Below are 21,182 nucleotides of genomic sequence, written 5' to 3' on the forward strand. Positions count from 1 at the left end.
AATTCTAACCTGAACTCTATCAATAAACACATCAATTTGGATCCCATCTACCATCCTCTGAGAAAGAACCAGAAATGATATCACCCACCCTAAGAGACTGAGACACATAAATAGAAAGCGGGATATAATGGCAGCACTTCCCCGGAGGCTCACCGATGATGTAACCTAGCCATAGTGACGAAACGCTTGTAAACAAACCTTCTGCTCAGTGAGCAAACTTACAACCTTTAAGCTTATCTGTTCAGTCTGGGATAAACCAGACTGGGTGGATGATGCTGGGAATGACTGAGTGTTGGATGTACAACAAAGGAGAAGGATAGAAGTAATGTTAGGAGGCCCACACATTTTCTCCATAATACCCTCACATGCAGCTAATAGTGGATCCTTTCCCAGTCACATACCATACAGGGAAAGAAAGAAGTCTCAAAGAAGCAATTAGAAATTGGTGTTAGAGCAGTCGAGAAGCCAAAGAGAAAAACAAGTGAAGTCATATTCTTTAGCTTACTGCATGTAACACTATGGTATGCGGAATAATACAATACAATTATTCACTGTAAAACAACAGAATTCATAACCATTCAATGAAGTATTACTTGATACAGACAATATTATTTCTCCAAGTACCTCTCTAAGTAACTAGTGGCTTCAGATTGTAACTTAATTGAACCTTGAAGAGCTGATTTTTTTTTGTCAGTAAAACATACAATTTAGAATCAGCTATAATTTTCCAAATGAACGGTCCATTGATTAACTGAATAACAGGCTTTTCTGATTCTAGTATCATCCAGTTTGTACATATGGAGAAAATTTGAAAACCTGAACTCTATGCAGTTAAGTGATGTGATTTGCAAACCCGGAGTATGCTTTAATCTCTTGATTATGGTTGTTTCTGAGTTACACAGAATATAAAGAACCCAAGGATGCTAAACAATTTTCATGGTTCATTATATTAATCTGAAGTAATACAGCAGGATAAACATGACAGAAATATTACACTATCAATAAGTAGTCACTGTGAGGGTGAATGGGGCATTGGGTTAAAATGCTTCACCACTTGGACGTAACTTTGAACAAAACTATGGGGACACGTTATGGAGTAAATAGAGTCAGAGTCATAGAGATGCACAGTCCTTCGGAAACAGATCCCTCGGTCCAACTTGTCCATACCGACCAGTTATCATATTGGCCCATATCCCTCTAAACCCTTCCTATTCATATACCCTTACAGATGCTTTTAAATGCTGTTATTGTACCAACCTCTACCACTTCCTCTAGCAGCTCATTCCATACACACACAACTCTCTGCATAAAAATTGTCCCTTTTATATTTTTCCCCTCTTACCCTGAACCTATGCCCTCTAGTTCTGGACTCCCCTACCCCAGGGAAAAGACCTTGTCTGTTTATCCTATCCATGCCCCTCATGATTTTACAAACTTCTAGCTCAGCCTCTGACGCTCCAGGGAAAATAACCCCAGCCTATTCAGGCTCTCCCTCTAGCTCAACTCCTCCAACCCTGGCAACATCCTTGCAAATGTTTGCTGAACCCTGTCAAGTTTCACAGCATCCTTTCGATAGGGAGGAGACCAGAATTGCACACAATATTCCAAAAGTGGCCTAATCTAACAGAACAAGTTAGACATATAAGGCTTCCAGTCCAATATGGTGGTAGAGTAGGGCTCCTGTACTGGAGATCATCTGCTCTGACCACTTTTCTTTTCTTTTTCGTTTCATTTCTTGGCTTTCTCTCTTTCTTACTTACTTGGCCCAGCGTGCTGGAGAGTGAGCCCCTACTTACTTTTCCGGAGCAAGCAGAGGACCTGGAATCGGTGGCAGCTACAACTGTAGAGGCAACGTTGGCCAAGGTAGGCACATCAGCAAAAGATGGCCTGGGGATTGATAACTTCATTGTTGGTTGGATCTAGTTCTGGAGGCTACAAAGTGGTGGTGAAGGGCATCACTGTGACGTCAATGAAGTGGGCCCAGCAGCAAGAGATGCAACTCCTATGTTGGTTGGTCCAGTGCAGGTGGTGATGGACGAGTATCAGCTCAGTGGCAAAGATGACGCCTGAAGATTGGTGACTTCGACATATATTACGTCTGGTACAGATGGCAGCAGAGTGGTGGCGGACAGAGGGCAGAACAAGGTGTCATCTACGGTGATGAGCTGGCTCAGGTCTGATGGACTCTCTTTAAACTATATCTTTCTTTCTTTCCCCTTATTCTTCAGTTATTCAAAATGGTGTCATTTCATGGTGACCAACGAAAGCATTTCACTGTATTTTATTGTAATTTTACTGTGAAATACACATGGCATAAAATCAAAATCAAAGTCAAATATAAAGAAGGGCCAGTTGAATAAAGTGCATTCCTGATGAAGACTTCCCCCATGAACAGTTCACTTCAGGAATTCAGCTCAGTGCTCCCCTGTCATTTCTTTTCTGTTAATTTTAAAACAAATTGGTAGTAAAATAATGCTGAGCATGCACCTGAATTCCTAATATGAACTCCAGACAGTCAAGAGTCCCTACTAGGAACGAAAGATTAGAAATCAGCCCTACTGAGTTTTAGTTTTAGTTTGTGTAGCTGGGTTTTAGTTGTGTTTATGAATGAGCAATATTAAATCAATATTAAACAAAATTAGAAAGAATAACATGCCAAAGGGATAAAGTTTCAGTTTGGACTTTTTTGCCAGTCTGATGGGATGAAAGTATCCTCTCTTTGATGCTTAGCAACATGCTGAATAGAATCAGTTTGGCTTGGGCTTAACTCAGCTTCTGCTGTGCTTGAGTTTGCACTCCAAAATGTCTGATTCAACATCAAAACACACTAAAAACTCAAACTAGCTGATATGAGAAGTGTAATCTTTCAGATATTCCAATGCAGGGTATCTTCAGATCATGGGAGTTACTTCAGTGCAATCCACTCACATCCAATCTATGTTCATTTGACATGATATTCTGCGAAACTTGACTTTTCTATTTTGTTACCCCGCTTCACCAATACGGTGCATCAGGTTTGTAGATGAGCCTTTAAAGATCATTGACATTTAGGAGCATGGAAGCAATTCCGCTTGTCATTGCTAGGCTGATGCCAGCTCTTCAACTGTGCCAATTGTTTCTGTTATAATTTCTTTGCTCTTTCATTTTAAGAAAAGATACCTAGAAGTTTTAAGCAAAGGTCACTCAGCTGAATATGTCTGTGCCAGCTCTCTCCAAGAGATTTCCATTTAATTCTTGCTCTTTCCCATTTCATTCATTATTTTTTCATTTTCAATATTTATGCTCTATCTTTTTAAAAGCAGTAATATATTCTGTTTCAGGCAATGTTTCCAGTAGGATATTCTATGCCCTAACAAAGTTTCACATAAAATAAAATTATATGCAACCTCTTCAGTCGATGATCTTGACTTTATATGCTCTGGGTACTGTCTCAGTATCTCTTTCAAATGATTATCCAATTCTCCTTCAAACAAGGTTATAGTCTCTGCCTCAATGGCTAATTGCAGTAAAATTTATGTGAAGTCCCCCTTTATTCAAGTGATAATCCTCAGTATACATTCCTTGTTACCAGCTTGCTAACCAAGGGAACCACTTTGCAAGCTGTAAGCAGAGAGACATAAGGCGATTGTTAATGCCAACAGAGAGCTCCAAGAATCGACTGATGGGTTTGTTCATGATAGCGAATCTAATTCCACACATCTGGGTTGGTTCTTGGGTTTTCTTTTTGAGAAGATGATCATGTAACCACCTCCTTTCTCCCACAACTACTCTTTGCTTGCTCTTTGAGTCATCTGCAGGGCAGCAACATTGACATTGATATTCTCCAGTTCATGGAAAACCTTACTTCTGGCACATATATAGCATTACAACATGGATTCTCAATTTACTCCCAGCTTTCCAGCTGGACAATTCTTCATGTCATTCTAGGTTCACCCATCCACTGCTCTTCAAAAACTTTCCGCTGAGACAGAGCATCTCAGAACTCTCTTCCATGAGCAAGGCTAACCTCAGATGTTCCATGTCCTAACAAAGTTAGGGGCGGCACGGTGGCACAGTGGTTAGCACTGCTGCCTCACAGCGCCTGAGACCCGAGTTCAATTCCCGCCTCAGGCGACTGACTGTGGAGTTTGCACGTTCTCCCTGTGTCTACGTGGGTTTCCTCCGGGTGCTCCGGTTTCCTCCCACAGTCCAAAAAGATGTGCAGGTAAGGTGAGTTGGCCATGCTAAATTGCCCGTAGTGTTAGGTAAGGGGTAAATGTAGGGGTATGGGTGGGTTGCGCTTTGGCGGGTCGGTGTGGACTTGTTGGGCCAAAGGGCCTGTTTTATCATCACATTTTTGATTGGAGAGCCAGCTTTGACCAGCATCCTGCTTGTTTGCCAATACAGTAAGTGCTATTTTCCAGTTCTTCACATCAGTAGCTGCATTAGACCCCTTTCTTTCTCTCCCTGTGTCTATCTCCAAAAAATGACTCTTCTTTTCCTGTGTCAAGGTGTGAAACCTGAGACTTGATTTTTAACGAGTTTCAGTTTGGGCTTACTCTGTGTGAAAATTTGAGAATCAACATCCTGACTTTTTTTTCCTGAGCAAGAGTATATACTTGAAACTGTTCAAAACTAATTTTATTCCAATCTTTCTATTAACCTAGTGAGTCTATCTTCTTCGGGCCCCACAATGATTCACAAATGTAACTGACTGCTTTGTGAATTATCTCATTATAATTTTTGTTGGTTTAGGTAATTCTAGGTCTACAACTAATGAATGTAGCATGCGCTGTCCTTCAGGACATCAGCACATACTTGCATACCTGTTTGAAGAAAGTGAACTAGCTATCCATTTTTAAGTTCACATGAAAATCTCATTCGCTGGACATTTGGCAGTGAAGGCATGCATAGCTTGTCTTTTTAAAAATAATTCAATCACCAGCATAGAAACAGACCCTTTGGCCCAACTTGTCTCCGCTGACCAGATATCCTAAACTGATCAAGTCCCATTTACCAGCATTTGGCCCATATTCCTTTAAACCCCCCTTAATTATGTACCCACCCGGGTGCCTAATAAATGTTGTAATTGTATGCACCTTTACTACCTTCTCTGGCAACTCATTCCATACATCCATCATCCTCTGCATGAAAAAGTCACCCCTCAGGTCCCTTTTAAATCTTTCCCCTCTCACTTTAAACCTGTGCCCTATAGTTTCAGACTCACCTATTCTGGGAAAAAAAGACCTTGGCTTCGCACCCTATCCATGCCCCTCATGATTTTATAAACCTCTATAAGGTCACCCACCCCTCAGTGGTGCCAATCAAGCATGCTGCTTCAACCTGGATGGTGTCAAGCTTCTTGAGTGTTGTTGGAGTTCCATCATAGTCAGAACTTGTGCCTTGTAGATGGTGGACAGGCTTTGGGGAGTTATGGGGCAAGTTACTTCCTGCACTATACCTAGCCTCTGACCTGTTCTTGTAATGACTCTGGTTATGTGGTGAGTCCAGTTGAGCTTTTGGTCAGTGACAACCTCAAGGATGTTATACTCAAATTGCCCTATAACATAGCTGGCAAGGAATCACCTGGAATAAGTTCCAAAACATGTTGTTTGAATGGGTGAGTGTAAAATATAACTCAATTTCCATTAGTAAGATGATCCTTGGACAACAAGAGACTTGCATTTATATAGTACCTTATCACATTACTTAAAAGTCTCAAAAACTTCACATAAAAGGCAAGTGAAAAGTTAAAAAAAAAAACAACTGAAGAGGTTAGTCTAACCTACAGCTGAACCAAATCATCAGTCAAACTGTCAATATGAAGAAAATCATTGTCTTCTGTAGCTGTAATAATTTAACTGAGATGTCCTTCAGACAAAAATTGAAACCTTGTCGCTTTGTTCTAATAGGTCATGAGATGTTAAAGAGCCACTGATCTGCCCATTTCTTTGACCTTACTTCTTTATCTTTTTACACAAAACTCAGCAATTTGATTTATGTTCATTCAGAAAATGTCTTTTTTTTAGAAAAAAAGATAACTTGAGAAATATCCTTCTCTAAGCTAGGTAGCAGATAAGTTACATAGAAGGCATGTTCTGTTGGGTGGCTGGGCTGGTGAGGTTCGATTTAATTACGCAGTCATATACACAGAATAGCATCAGGGAATAGCTGCAGCACAGACTGGGACCATTCTGCTGTGCATGATGAGGTAGAAAAAGCTCCAAATATGTCTCCATCAGCAATGATGGTGGAGACCTGCAATCAACAACTGCAACCATCTTTGAGCGACAAGTGCTGAATGTATGACGCATTATGAACTTCTCTTCGAAGCACCTCAGCACAGAAACCAGTCTTCAGACAATTTGATTCACTCTACAGGACATCAGAAAACAGCTTAGTGTACTGAATACAGCCAGTGTTGTGGCCACTGACAGTATATTGGGCTGTCATCATAACAATGTGCTCCTGAACTGGTGACATTTTCAGCTGGCAACTACCTAACGAGTGAAAAATTCTCTGCTGTGTTCCATCCAGGGAAAAAAAAGAGACAATTACATCCCAACTAATTAATGCTGTATCAGTCTACATTCAATCAACAGCAAAGTGAAACAAGGGGTCACTTACAGTGCTATCAAGTGGCACATACCCAGCACTAACCTTTATCTAATACAGTTTGGATTTAACTTGGAATACTTTGCTCCAGATTTCATTACAGCCTTGGTCAAAACATGGACAAAAGAGCTGAATTCTAGAGGTGAAGTGAGAGTGATTGCTCTTGACATAAGGCAGTATTTGGCCAAATGTGCATGAAGGAGTCCTAGCAAAACAGAAGCCAATGTAATTCAGTGAGATAACCTTCCACTGATTGCAGTCATACCAATCTCAAAGGAAAAGGACTGTAGATTATCAACATTAACCATTTCATTATAACAAATCACTAGACTCCCTCAAGAGTGTCCTCAGTCTAACCATCTTTAGATACCTTATAATAACCTTTTTATAATAAGACCAAGGTTCTGGGTGGGGGTGTGGCATAGGGGAAGCTTTGCACTGAAGAAGGCAGTGAGCAGTACCATTCGTAAGTTCTCAGATAATGAAGTAGCTCATGCCAGCATATAACAATGCCTGGATCACATACAGGCTTGATCCAATAAGTGGCAGGGCAAATACCATTCGGGCCACAGAAATGTCAAGTATGACAAGACAGAATTAACCATCATTCTTTGACATTAAGCAGCATTACAATTGCTGCAATTCCAAAAACCATCACTTAGGTCTCACCATTGACCAGAAATTGGATTAGCCATACATATTTAGTCTTGGCTGTAAAAAATAAGCCAATTGACTGACACCTCATCCTCTACTTTAAACCCTCACTACCTTCACCACTGGTGCACAATGCCAGAGCGTGTGCACCATTTGCATGATATAATGCAGTAATATAACAAGGTTTCTCATTAGAAACTTCTAGAACCATGACCTCTAACAACAGAGAAAGAAGGGAAGCAGGTTTTCATTTTATTATTCTTCCACGGGATGCAAGAATACTTTCTTTTCCATTCTCAATTGCCTTGTGGTTGAGATAGTGAATTGCCTTCTTGAACTGCTCCAGAAACATCACCACTGGACAGTTCCACACGCTTTCACAGACCAAGATAATGAGGGAACACATTAGTGTTCCTTCATCATGACTGGTTTCAAAATCTTGAACTGTAATACTAATAGCACTGTCAGTTATAGAACATAGAATACAGCACAAGAACAGGCCCTTCAGCTTCCATTATGTTATTCTAAGCTAGTCCCATCTGCCTGCACACAGTCCATATTGCTCTATTCTCTGCTTGTTCATGTTTGTCTACATGTTTTTGAAACTAAGCTATCATATCTGCTTCCACCATGTACCGTGGCAGTGTGTTCCTGGCATCTACCACCCTCTGTGTAAAAACATGCCTCATCCATCTTCTCTAAACTTTCCTCTCTCACTTTAAATCTGTGCCCTCAGGTATTTGACATTTCCACCCTGGGAAAAGACTCTGACTACCCACTCCACCAATGCTGCTCATAATTGTATATACTTCTATCAGAACTCCCTCAGCCTTCAACAGATAATCCAAGTTTGTCCACCTTCTCCTTATAACTAATACATTCCAGTCCAGGCAATATCCTGTAAATCTCTGCTGCACCCTCTCCAAAACCTCCACATCCTTCTTATTGTGCAACAACCAGAACTGCAAGTGCTGCCTGACCAAGTCTTATGCAGTTGCAACATGACTTGCCAACTTTCATGCCTAATGGCCTGACTGATGAAGGCACCATATCATATCCCTTCCTTCCCACCTTATCCACCTGTGTTGCCACATTCAGGGAGTTAAAGATTGGATCCCAAGATTCCTCTGTATGTCAATGCTCCCCAGGATTCTGACATTAATTATTTAGTTTCCTATTGCATTTGACCTCCCAAACTGCACATTAGTCCGAATTAAACTCCATCTGCCATTTCTCCGCCCCATGCTCCAACTGATCCATATCCTGCCATACCCTTTGACAATCTTCCACACTATTCACAGCTCTATCAATTTTTGTGTCATTCCCAAATTACTATCAAACTATTGACATTTTCATTCAAATCATTTATATATATTACATATAACAGAGGTTCCAGAACTGATCATTATGGAATATCACTGGTCACAGGCTTACAGTCAGAGAAACATCCCTCCACAATTACCAATATGGCCAAGCCAATTTTGTATCTAACTTGCCAACTTACTGTGGATTGCATGTGATTTAATCTTCTGGACCAGCCTATCATGAGGGACCTTGTGAAAAGCTTTAGTCAAGTCTATGCAGACAAATCCGCTGCCTTGCCCTCAATCATCTTCATCACTTTCTCAAAATAAAAACTCAGTCAAGTTTGTGAAACAAGATCTCTCCCACAGAAAGCCATTCTATCACTAGTAACTCCAGTCATCGCCAAATGCAAGTAAATTTTGTTCTTAAGAATCCCCTCCAATAATTTCCCTATCACTGACAATAAAGCTCACTGGCCATAATTTCCTGGATTATCCCTAGTTTCCTTCTTGAACAAAGGAACCATGTTGACTATTCTCCAGTCTTCTATGAAGTCACCTGTGGTCAAAGAGGATACAAAAAACCTCTGTCAAGACCCCAACAATCTCCTCCCTTGCCTGCTTCAGTATCTTAGGATAGATCCTGGGGATTTATCCTCCTTCTTAATATTGACATGTCCCAAAGTATCAATAGAACCCTCTCTAAACTTAGCATCATTCACGGTGGTTCAGTGGTTAGCACTGCTGCCTTACAGCACAAGGAACTCGAGTTCGATACCACCCTTGAGCCACTGACCATGTGAAATTTGCATATCCTCCCTGTGTCTGTGTGGGTTTCCTCCTACAGTCCAACAATGTGCAGGTTAGGTGGCATCCACTGACCATGATAAATTGCCCATAGTGTACAGGAATGGTTGATTGGCCATGAGAAATGCAGGGTTACAAGGTTAGGGTAGGGGTGAGAGTCTTTGGGCAGAGGGAGAGGTCATGTAGGTTCGATGGGCTGAATAGCCTGCTTCCACACTGTAGGGATTCTATGATTCTTTGTCTTTTCTCTTGGTGAATATTCCACTTCCTCTAGCTACAGAAATAGATTCCTTCCTTTGTCCTTGAATGGGTTACCCTCTTGCTGGTAATATATCCATTAAAGCCTTGTGATTCTTCTTAAACCTACTTGCCAAGGACATTTCATGGTCCCTTCTAGCTCTCCTAATTTAATTTTTAAAGTTCTTTTCTGCTTCCATTATACTCAAGGGCCTTGTTTGATTTCTGTTTCCTAAACATTTTAAACTAAACTTTCGGCATCTGTCATCATCCAACGTTTAAGAATCTTGCCATCCTTACTGAACATGCTGGTCTTGAATTCTGGCGAATTGGCATATAAAGGATTCAGATGTCAGATCTGGATTTATTTTCAAATAGCTGTCCCCAGCCAAATTTTTCCAGTTCTTGCCTAATTAGCCTTCCTGCCTGAAGACCAGTCTTATTCTTTTCCATAACTACCTTAAAACCTAAGGAATTCTGATCACTGTTCTCAAAGTGCTCTCCCACTGAAATGTCAATCACCTGGCCAGGCTTATTTCTCACTACAAGCTCTATGGCCTCCTCCCTGGCTGAACAATCCACACATTGTTTTAAGAATGCCTCTTGGATGTACCAAACACATTCTGTTCCATCTAAGTGCCTGAAACTAAAGGAGTCCAAATGAATATTGAGGAAATAAAAATCACCCACTTTGGCAAGCCTGTTGTTCTTTTTTTTGTTATTGATAGAATCCCTACAGTGTGGAAACAGGCCATTCGGACCAACACGCTCACACCGACCCTCCGAAAAGTATGCCTCCCAGACCCATTCCCCTACTCTTTACCCTACATTCCCTGACTAATGCAGCTAGCCCACATTATCACTGAACGCTATGGGTGATTTAGCATGGCCAATTTACCTAACCTGCACATCTTTGGAACGGAGAAGGAAACCGGAACACCCGGAGAAAACCCACCCGTGCATGGGGAGAATGTGCAAACTCCACAGAGACAGTTGCCCGAGACTGGAATCAAACCAGTGTCCCTTGTGCTGTCAGGCAGCAGTGCTAACCAATGTGCCACTTTCCGTGATCTGCTTATATATCTGTTCCTCTACAAGTTCCTGCTGACTATTGGGAGGCCTATACTCTAAACCCATCACAGTGATTGTACCTTTCTTATTCCTAAATTGTACCCATATTACCTCACTGGCTGAACCCTCCAAGATTTCCTCTCTTAGTATAGCTGTGACATCCTCCGTAATCACTGATGCAACTCTCCCACCCATTGCATATCTTTTTTTCTTACTCCTGAAACATCTAAACCCTGGAACCAGAAGCTGCCAGTCCTGTCCTTCTGTCAATTGAGTTTCTGAAATGGCTATCACATTGTAGTCCCATGTACTTGTCGAGGCTCTAAACTCCTCTGCCTGATCTTTTATACTCCATGCATTAAAATGTACCTCTATCATACAGACTTGGCAGTTCAGGAAAGCAATTCATCACCACTTTCTCATGGACAAATAGCGATTGACAACAGTTTTTTTTATTAATTCATCAAATTAATTCAGGACAACATAATTTAAGTCCTAAGTAGGTTGAAGAGCAAATAATTTCTGTTCAGTCGTGCCAATAGATTCTTAAATTACAAAAACATGCTCATATGAAAATTTATTCAGTATCCAATTGTACCAATTTTATATAGCAGTCACTGTCCAGTAAAACTCAAACAGAGGACTTATAATAAAATCTGTACAAGTGCTTTTTTATAATTAAGATTGAATTTGTATAATTCCACTATCAAAGAAGTAATTAAAATAAAGCCCATGAACAGATTACACATGCACAAATTATAACATCCCTTCCTTTGCCACTTCGCACATTACAGCAGGTTAATGGTTTGAACTACTGAATTTTGCTTGTGACAATATTACTGCTGTGGCCATAATGGTAGCTGCTGTTATGATAACTTCCTGCCATTTAAAGGGAACTTTCTAAAAATCAAAGTTTGCAAGGTGATTTAAAAGTTTCCAAGCTAAACATGCACCTATGAAGTTTTGCTTCAAGGTATTAAAACAAAAATGACATTTCCTTTTAGTTGCTAACTGGTTACACAGAGAATACAGCTGGAAAAGAGATTAATTTGCTTGATAAATCTCAAAATATATTTAAAGAAGTTGTTTAGTCAACGTGTACAGAGTTGCTCTTACACACTTCCGGAACAAGTGGGAATTGAATCTGAACATCCTGGTCCAGAGATAGAAATACTACCACTGCGTCACCACAGCCCTTCTGGGTCTGCTTTGTGTAATTTCTAATTGATCTGCTCAGCAATATTAATCCACACCTCTGGACCAGTCAGGACCTGAAGCCAGGTCTCCTGGCTCAGAGGCAGGGACATTATCACTGCATCACGGGAACCTTTTGTGTCTACTTTATATAGAGCTCAAGGGATAGGTTCGACCTAGGCAGGCCATTGCCTGTCACCAAGAGCACTCAAACACAATGAGCTCCAAAGGGGGATTCATTAGTGATTTCCAGGAGCCTTGTAGGTGTTATCACACACTTTTTCGAAAGACGTTTCTTGTGGCAGTGATAATATCCCTACCTCTGAGCCAAGAAACTTGGGTTCAAGTCTCATCTGTTCCAGTGATGGAAATTAACATTTCAGAACAGGTTGATTAGAAAATAGCTTTAGTGCTGTAGTCATGGCCAAGCGGTTAAGACGATGGATTAGATATCGTGAGGTTTGAATCTTGGGTGGCACAGTGGCTCACTGATTACCACTGCTGCCACAAAGTACCAGCACTCCAGGTTTGATTCCGGTCTCAGTGACTGTCTGTGTGGAGTATATACGTTCTCCCTGTGTCTGTGTGGATTCCCTCCCACAGTCCAAAGACGTGCAGGTTCAGTGGATTGGCCATCCTAAATTGCCCCGCAGTGCCCAGGCTTGTGCAGCAATGGTAAATGTGGGATTATGGGGATAGGGTGGGAGTTCTGGGTTTTGCGTGGGATGCTCTTCAAAGAGTCTGTGCAGACTCAAAGGGGCAAATGGTCTCTTTCCACACTGGAGGGATTTTATGAATCGATCATCTCCAATGTGTAGAGACACAATCTACTCAACCTCTTCTCATGAGACAATCTCTCCATACCTGAGATCAACTTAGAGAATCTTCTATGGACTGGTTGAAATGCCCAGTATATCTTCCCTTATAGAAGGGGCCTAAAGCTGTCAATATTCCAGCTGTGGTCTGATTAGTGTCTTGTAGAGTTTTAGCAAAGCTTCCAGAGCGGGAGAAGGACTCAAAGGGAAGAATTCAGTTGGACTCGGTACATGCCGGTACCTACAAAATTGGTAGGACCAAGAAAGTGATATGCAGAAGGAACATGTATAAGAAGGAGAGGAGGCTAAACTAAACAGTAGAACTACAAAGCTAATCATCTTATGAATACTTTCTCAGCTCAAAGCAAATTGACAAAGTCAATATGCTTAGACTTCAATTCATGTTTAAAGATTGGTTCCAGGAGAAATGAGTTTTGATCCACTGGGCACTAGCAATACTACTGCAAAGATAGAAAGCCTTCATCATGGGATCAGTCTCTTAACAGGCTCTATAACTATAGTTGTAGAAAGAGTTTAACATTAAACAATTAAAGTTGAGAGAGGGGTGAGGTGGTGACAGTTAATATGAGTGGAGATTTGGCAAGTTAAAGAGAAAGGATAAGGCAACAGTGTAAGCCAGTGATATAGATGATGGTGACCAGAAAGGTCTTTAAATTCCATTTTTTAATTCATTCACAGGATGAGAGCATCGCTGGCTTGGCCAGCATTTATTGCTTATCCCTAAATGCCCAGAGGGCAGTTAAAAATCAACCACATTACTGAGGATCTGGAGTCACATGTACGTCAAACCAGGTAAGGATGAGAGTTTCTCTCCCTATAGGACATTAGTGAACAAAATGGTTTTTCTCTGACAATCAACAATGGAGTTATGGTGACCATAAGACTCCAGATATTTATCAAATTCAAATTCCACCATCTGCCATGACAGGATTCAAACCCAGAATATTACCTGGGTCTCTGGAACAACAGTCCATCAACAATGCTACTAGACGATCACCTCCCCTTAACAGTGACAAGAGGAGTAAGAAGTTATGGATGTAATTCAAGGGAGAGACTGCATTCGTGAAGAAAGGAATAAAGGAATTGCTGAGTTAAATTTTGACTAAATTATGGTATGCTTGGTCTGTTGAAAATCAAAATTGGCCACTTTTTACATTTTAAGTTTAAAAGCACCATTGTAATATAAACATGGTTCAGCAACCATGACACCCTTTAAGGATTCAAAATTTTCCAGGAAGGCATGCTACCAGGAAATATACCTGATTTGGCTTGGTCTATATGAGCAATTGGAGAAAGATTATTGAAGAGCAAAACAATTTTATTGTACTAATCTTAGTAATTAAAAAGGGTCAATGCTTTTAGCGAAAGCTGTGAATTGAGAAACAAAATGACTAGTTCCTCTCCACTTGCCAGATGTAATTAATCTAACAACTATATATTTCATATCACAAAATAATAGCAGTGCATTTATCCCCGTGGGAAGTTGAAAAAAGGGATTGCCCAATGCGTATTTCTCACTTCTTTCCAGTGCTATCCAGCCAGCAAAATGAGAATAAATGCTTTTAGTTTTAAAATTAAGTCATTCCCATTATGGGTTCTATTTTTAATTTGTTAGTCCTTAATTTGTGTAGTTCTCCTCAGCTGAGCCTTAAAAGGAATTATTAATTTTTGCCTGCAACATTTTAAAAATTTCCACTTCCTAACTTTTAAGATTAAATGCTTGAAATAATATTACTCCCAGCTAGTTTAACTTGGCAGCTACCACAAGGTAATATGGGGTTTTTTTTCAAGCATGACAATAATTGTTTAGAAGTTATCACTTTCAGCTAAAATGAAAGCACTACTCAATGAAGTATTAAGTACAGCAGTGCTCTGTGAAAGTACCTTCCTTAGAGCACCTATTTCCATTTTAAAACATGGTTATGAAAATCTGTTTCATGAAAGTTCAATTGAACAGTTACAAAACAATTTCTTAATCACTCCATTATCTTTCTCAGCAAGATTTAAAAATATACAGGTATGTGGTGTCAACACTTTGGAATTCAATGTCACCATAACAAGTTGCATGCTAATTCTTTTCCCGGTTTTCCTTGCTGTGACATTATTTCCAAAATGAACACCAACAAAAACAAACACAAAATGACTGACTAACAGCCTAGAAACTGCTTTCATAATAGGTCTATAACAAAACTTAATGCCTTGCTAAGATATTTGTTTAGAATCTATTTTATCAGTGTCTGTGATCCATACAAGAGAAAAGGACCAATTGGTCAGTTAATATACAGGACAGAGGAACATTATTTGCATGTTGATCATTCATATATGAAAGAAAATAACATAGGCTGCTGTTACGGTGCTATAAAGATGGAGCCATGTTTTACACAAGACTCATCAGCATTTTCTCCTAGAAAACAAGATGATCGGTAATTGGCACTTGTCTTCCAATCCAAAGAATAACAGAATTAAATGGAAAAGACTTCAGCCTGTAATTTTGCTATGACCGAGAGGGTACCCAGTTTATCAAAAATGTGAACCAAGACATGAACCTCGATGTTCCAACTATGAACTGATCACTCACCATTTCTGTAGACCAGTTGTACTTTGTACATCCATAGTTCACAGAGATAACTGCTCATGTTAACAGCTAACCCGAGAATGCAAATTAAAAAAAAAGGGTTTTGTGATTTACATATGAAAGAAGTGAAACTATCACTGTATTCTAACAGATGAAAGGCTTAACAGACAATCAATTCTTCAATGTATAATTTCAGTTACATCACACAGCAAATTTTTGCTCTTAATTCTGTGTTACGATCGAGCCCTCCACAATCACCTGATGAAGGAGCGTCGGTCCGAAAGCTAGTGTGCTTCCAATTAAACCTGTTGGGCTATAACCTGTGTGATTTTTAACTATGTTAAAATGCAGCTGCCTCCAGTCAGATTTAATTACAAGTAGAGTGTCTAAATCATAATGAGTGAACTCTAGAAAATGTCTAAATCTAAAGATTTATTGGAGAAGTAGGACGCCCCTTCTGGCATTTTTTTGGAAAGATCCAGGGATACCATTGGGAGTGGTATGGTGTCTTTTAAGAGAAGCACATTGCCCTTTAGGATTGTTAAATGTAGGCATGAGTCTGTGTAAAAGTATATAACGTCATGGCAACTATAAAGTTGTTAGGCAAGCTGTCCAAGGAACGAGGCGAAAGTGAGTACGGCAGATGCTGGAAATCAGAGTCAAGATTAGAGTGGTACTGGAAAAGCACAACAGGTCAGGCAGCATCCGAGGAGCAGGAAAATTGATATTTCAGGAAAAAGCCCTTCATCAGGAATGAGGTTGGAAGCCTCGGGGGTGGAGAGATAAATGGGAGGGGGGACTGGGGCGGGGGTGGAAGGTAGCTGAGAGTGCAATAGGTGGATTGAGGTGATAGGTCGGGGGGGTGGATCAGACAGGTGGGAAGGAAGATTGACTGATGGAACAGGTCATGAGGACAGTGCTGAGTTGGAAGCTTGGAACTGGGGGAGGTGGGAGGGAGGGGAAATGAGAGAACTGGTGAAGTCCACATTGATGCCATGGGGTTGAAGGGTCCCAAGGCGGAATATGAGGTGTTCTTCCTCCAGATATTGGGTGGCAAGAAATTTGTGATGGAGGCACGCCTGGACCTGCATGTTCTCGGCAGAGTGGGAGGGGGAGTTGAAATGTTCAGGCATGGGGTGGTGGGGTTAGTTGGTGCGGGTTTCCCAGAGATATTCTTTGAAGCACTCTGTGAACAGGCATACAGTCGGATCTCCCCATTGTAGAGGAAACCACATCACAACTCAACACTGACTTTTTTACAAACCCACCAACTCCCACAGCTACCTGGACTACACCTCCTCTCACCCTACCTCCTGCAAAAACGCTATCCCTTACTCCCAATTCCTCCGCCTCCGCCGCATCTGCTCCCACAGAACACACCAGATGGCCTCCTTCTTTAAAGACCACAATTTTCCCTCCGATGTGGTTGATGATGCCCTCCAGTGCATCTCATCCATGTCCCGCACCTCTGCTCTCAAAACCCAACTCTCTAACTTCAACAAGGACAGAAACCTCATGGTCCTCACCTTCCACCCCACCAACCTCCCCAAATATTGCATCATCCATTTCTGCCACCTACAAATGGTCCCCACCACCAGAGATATATTTCCCTCCCTACCCCTATCCGCTATCCATCAAGACCGTTCCCTCTGCGACTACCTAGTTAGGTCCACGCCCCTAAGGACCCACCCTCTCCTTCCCCTGGCACTGCAGGAATTGCAAAACCTGCGCCCACAACTCCCCTCTCATGTCCGTCCAAGGCCCCTATGGAGAGTTCCATAACCATCAAAGTTTCACCTGCACTTCCACATGTCATTTATTGTATCCGTTGCTCCTGATGTGTTCTCCTTTACATTGGGGAGACTGGACGCCTTCTCGCAGAACGCACCAATCAACCCCACTGCCCCATGCCTGAACATTTCAACTCCCCCTCCCGCTCTGCCAAGGACATGCAAGTCCTGGGCGTCCTCCATCACCACTCCCTTACTACCCAACACTTGGAGGAAGAATGCCTCATCTTCCACTTGGGACCCTTCAAACCATGGCATCACTGTGGACTTCACCAGTTTCCTCATTTCTCCTCCCCCAACCTTACCCCAGTTCCAACCTTCCAGCTCAGCACCGCCCTCATGACCTGCCTCATCTGTCAATCTTCCTTTCCACCTATCCGCTCCACCCTCCTCTCTGACTTATCATCTTCACTCCTACCTCCATCCACCTATTGCACTCTCAGCTATCTTCCCCCCAGCCCCAGCCCCCCTTCCATTTATCTCTCCACCCCCCAAGGCTTCTTGCCTCATTCCTGATGAAGGGCTTTTGCCTGAAACATCGATTTTCCTGTCCAAGGAGCTATCAATAGAATTGTCAAGGGAGCATGCTATGGCCTTGGCACCAGATGCAGGGAGGTGAGGAGTGAAGTATTCTCAGAAGTAGAGGCTCAACAATTGGACACTGAGAAAGATTTTGAAATTCCATTAAAATTTAGGTACAAAATTTAAGCAAATCAGAACCTATTAAGTGCACACAAGACATGATCAGACTTTGATAAATTTAGAAAGCAGGGTGCTTATTCTATACAAATGTGTAGTTGCATTGAATTTAACAGATTAGAATATCTGAAATGTTCTACTTATTGATTCATAATTCAATCTTGTCTTTAAACTAAAATAAAACAAAGAACCACGGATGCTGGACATCTGAAACAAAATCTGAAATTGCTAGTGTGACTCAGCAGGTCTGGCAGCATCTGGGGGAAGAAAGCAGACCTAACATTTTGAGTTTTCCATTGAAGAGACACTAAACTTAAAACAGCGTGGGTAGGTACCTGGGACTTCGATGTTGTGGCCATTTCGGAGACATGGATAGAGCAGGGTGAGGAATGGATGTTGCAGGTTCCAGGGTTTAGATCTTTCATTAAGAACAGGCAAGGCGGTAAAAGAGGGGAAGGTGTGGCCTTGTTAGTCAAGGATAGTATAACGGTGGCTGAGAGAACTTTTGATAAGGACTCTTCTACTGAGGTAGTTTGGGCTGAGGTTGGAAATAGGAGAGGAGAGGTCACACTGCTTGGAGTTTTTTTTAAAAGGTCTCCACAGAGTTCCAGGGAGGTGGAAGAGAGGATTAGCAAAATTATTCTGAATATGAGTGAAAGGAACAGGGTGGTCATTACAGGGGACTTTAGCTTTCCCAAAATTGACTGAAAACGTTCTAGCTCTAGTACGTCGGATGGATCAGTTTTTGTCCAATGTGTACAGGAGGGTTTCCTGACACAGTATGTCAAAGGGTCGACAAGAGGGGAGGCCACACTGGATCTGGTGCTTGGTAATGAACCAGGCCAGATGTTTGATTTAGTTGTAGGTGAACACTTTGGAGAGAGTGACCATAATTCAGTTATGTTTAGTTTAGCGATGGAAAGTGATAGGTACATGCCACAGGTCAAGAGTTATCGATGGGGCAAAGGCAATTATAATGCGATCAGGCAAGAATTAGGATGCATAGAATGGGGTAGCAAAATGCAGGGGATGCAGACAATAGAAATGTGGAGCTGGTTTAAGGAACAGATATTGCGTGTCCTTGATAAGTATGTCCCTGTCAGGCAGGGAGGAAATGATAAGGTAAGGGAATCATGGTTTACTACAGAAATTACATCTCTTGTTAAGAAGAAGAAGGAGGCTTATGTGTTGATGAGGCAAGATGGTATAGATGAGGCAATGGAGAGTTACAGATCAGTGAGGAAGGATTTAAAGAGAGAGTTAAGAAGAGCAAAGAGAGGACATGAGCAGTCTTTAGCAAATAGAATAAAGGAGAACGCTAAAGCTTTCTATCGGTATGTGAGGAATAAAAGGATGATTAGGGTAGAAATAGGGCCAGTCAAAGACCGAAGTGGGAAGTTGAGTGTGGACCCTGTAGAGACCGGAGAGGTGCTAAATGAACATTTCTCATTGGTGTTCACTCAGGAAAATGAGAATATTGTAGAGGAGAAGAATAAGGTGCGAGATATTAGACTAGAAAGGATCAAGGTTAGTTACGCACAGGTGTTATCAATTCTAGAAGGAGTGAAAGTAGACAAGTCCCCTGGGCCAGATGGGATTTATCCGAGGATTCTCTGGGAAGCTGGGGCGGAGATAGCAGAGCCTTTGGCTTTGATATTTGAGTCATCATTTTCTACAGGTTTAGTACCTGAGGACTCGAGGATTGCAAATGTTGTGCCCTTGTTCAAGAAGGGAAGCAGAGATGACCCAAGTAATTATAGACCAGTGAGCCTTACTTCTGTTGTAGGAAAGGTTTTGGAAAGGATTATAAGAGATAAGATTTATAATCATCTGGCAAGCAACAATTTAATTTCAGATAGTCAACATGGTTTCGTCAAGGACAGGTCGTATCTCACAAACCTCATTGAGTTTTTTGAGAAGGTGACCAAGTGTGTAGATGAGGGTAAGGCAGTTGACTTCAGTAAAGCCTTTGATAAGGTTCCACATGGTAGCCTGATGGAGAAAATACAGAGGCATGGGATTGAGGGTGATTTAGCAGTTTGGATTAGAAACTGGCTTTCTGAAAGAAGGCAGCGAGTGGTGGTTGACGGAAAGTATTCAGTCTGGAGTCCAGTTACTAGTGGTGTGCCACAAGGATCTGTTTTAGGACCACTGCTGTTTGTCATTTTTATAAATGACTTAGATGCAGGCATAGGTGGATGGATTAGTAAATATGCAGACGACTCTAAGGTAGGTGGAGTAGTGGACAGTTTGGAAGAATGCTACAGGTTGCACGGGGACTTGGATAAACTGCAGAATTGGGCTGAGAGGTGGCAAATGGAGTTCAATGCAGCTAAATGTGAGGTGATGCACTTTGGGAAGAATAACAGGAAGGCAGAGTACTTGGTCAATGGAAAGATTCTTGGTAGTGTGGATGTGCAGAGGGATCTTGGAGTCCATGTGCATAGATTCCTGAAAGTTGCCACCCAGGTGGATAGTGCTGTTAAGAAGGCATACAATGTATTAGGTTTCATTGGTAGAGGGATTGAGTTCCAGAACCGCAATATCATGCTACAACTATATAAAACACACTTGGAATATTGTATACAATTCTGGTCGCCCCCTTACAGGAAGGATGTGGAAGCATTGGAAAAGGTGCAGAGGATATTTACCAGGATGTTGCCTGATCTGGAGGGAAGGTCTTACGAGGAAAGGCTGAGAGACTTGGGTCTGTTCTTATTGGAAAGAAGAAGGCTAAGGGGGGATTTGATAGAGACATACAAGATGATCAGAGGATTAGATAGGATAGACAGTGAAAGACTTTTTCCTAGGATGATGAGTCAGCTTGTACAAGAGGGCATAACGACAAATTGAGGGGTGAAAGATTTAAGACAGATGTCAGGGCAGGTTCTTTACACAGAGAATGGTAAGGGCGTGGAATGCCCTACCTGCTTATGTAGTCAACTCAGCCACTTAGGGAGATTTAAACAATCCTTAGATAAGCACATGGATGATTTTGGGATAGTGTAGGGGGATGAAAATAGTTCACAGGTCGCCGCAACATCGAGGACCTATTCTGCGCCGTATAGTTCTATGTTCTATTAACCGTGTTTTCTCCCCCACAGATGCTGCCAGAGTTTCACCAGCAATTTCTGTTTCTGTTCTTGTCTTTAAACTGTTGGACCTTGCTAAGAAATCAATCATGGAAGAATATGGAATATAAACTGGACTTTGATATTTGTGAAAGAAATACTGTTCTAAAAGACAGTAGAAGCCTTAAAAACATCAAATCCCTGGAAAAAATATCTAGTCCCATCAACCTTTATGACTCAAACAGACACTTAACAGTAACACAAAGAATGGGTGATTTAGTTGCAGCACCATGCTGAGATTGCACAGATACAAGCTGAAAGCAGCAACATGAAAGAACAATCATAACTGA

The 21,182-nt window shown here is 41.5% G+C and overlaps 1 protein-coding gene across 5 annotated transcripts in view; it reads right to left on the minus strand.

Annotated features, from left to right (window-relative positions):
* epha6 (eph receptor A6) overlaps positions 1–21,182 on the minus strand; it is a 687,522-nt gene that overhangs the window by 351,644 nt on the left and 314,696 nt on the right. The window lies entirely within an intron of this gene.

Source organism: Chiloscyllium plagiosum, unplaced genomic scaffold, assembly GCF_037043375.1.
Source record: "Chiloscyllium plagiosum isolate Xiang-an unplaced genomic scaffold, Cpla_swu_hap1 HiC_scaffold_12, whole genome shotgun sequence".
Classification (NCBI taxonomy): domain Eukaryota; kingdom Metazoa; phylum Chordata; class Chondrichthyes; order Orectolobiformes; family Hemiscylliidae; genus Chiloscyllium; species Chiloscyllium plagiosum.